This window comes from Trichechus manatus, unplaced genomic scaffold (assembly GCF_000243295.1).
Source record: "Trichechus manatus latirostris isolate Lorelei unplaced genomic scaffold, TriManLat1.0 scaffold00173, whole genome shotgun sequence".
In the NCBI taxonomy this organism is placed as follows: Eukaryota; Metazoa; Chordata; class Mammalia; order Sirenia; family Trichechidae; genus Trichechus; species Trichechus manatus.
The window spans coordinates 839,173-840,392 of NW_004444109.1; positions in this window are offsets into that span (position 1 = coordinate 839,173).

Sequence of the window (1,220 nt, forward strand, 5' to 3'; positions counted from 1 at the left end):
AACTGCTGATCTTTTGGTTAGAAGTCGAGATCTTAACCCCTGTATCACCACGGCTCCAGAAATCTGTATTAGCAAATATTAAATCATTTAAAATAAAGTATGCAGTTAGGTATAAAGAATAAATAAAACTAAGACAAGAAGAGAGGAGAATCTATCCCCTTTACATATGTATTGAGCAACTTCTTTTGAATTAGTGGTAAAAATGGTAATAATAATAGCAAATAATTATTGAATTGTGCTGCAGTCATTGTGTTGTGCTTTAAATGTATTATCTCATTTAATCTTTACAACACTGTTTTCCTATTTACATATGAGACTAAATATTAATAAATAAGCTATTAAAAAATTAGAAAAATTAATGCAGAGTGTATTCCTTTTAAAGTTATCACTTTGGGAACTACGTATTGGATTTTGCATTTATCCAGTAATACTGTCTATCAGTCCTCCACATTTTTTTGAAATTTCCTTCAGTGTCATTTTTTCAGAGTGAAATGTTCACCCTGTCTTTGCATCCACTAAGTTATTAGGCATGTGGATTCACCCACAGAGAGATTAAATCTTCAATTACTGTACAATCTCATTTATCTGGTAAAAGTCCATATATGATAACAAATTCAAAACACACTTGCAGTTTCCCAAAACTTCCTCAAAAGTAGTACAGGAACCCTGACCTATGAGATCATCCTCAAATTATATTCAATATTAATTTTGGGCCTTCCTTAGCATCCTTATCTATGATCTAGCCTCAAAACTAAAGTATCTTGAGATGTAGGGAAAAGGCTGTGTGTGTGAAGAAAAGTGGGCTCTATTTTAGTGTTTGGAAACATTTGTTGAAGCAAATAGTAAGTCAATTGTAGTTATTTTACTTGAAGAATAGCCTGAGAAAGACTTCTTAGTGTTCAAGTCTAGAAAGCCATGTATTAATGGGCGATATTTCCCGTTTAGGTAAGGAGAGGACAAGAGGGTTATACTCTAGCAGGAGAGTTTGAAGTACAAATTATGAAGGCATCTTGACTGTAAAGGCTATGATGGGCTAGAACACATTTTTGAGGGAAGGTGAATGTGTCAAAGTTAGTTTTCTTTAATGTGGCAATCTGTTAGCATTTATTTCAAAGCATCATGGTCTTTGCTGCTGAGGTTACCTTTGACTGAGTAGCATTCATTCATACCACATCTCTTCTATATAGAATAAAAAACTGGTTAATTAAAAATCCATAGCG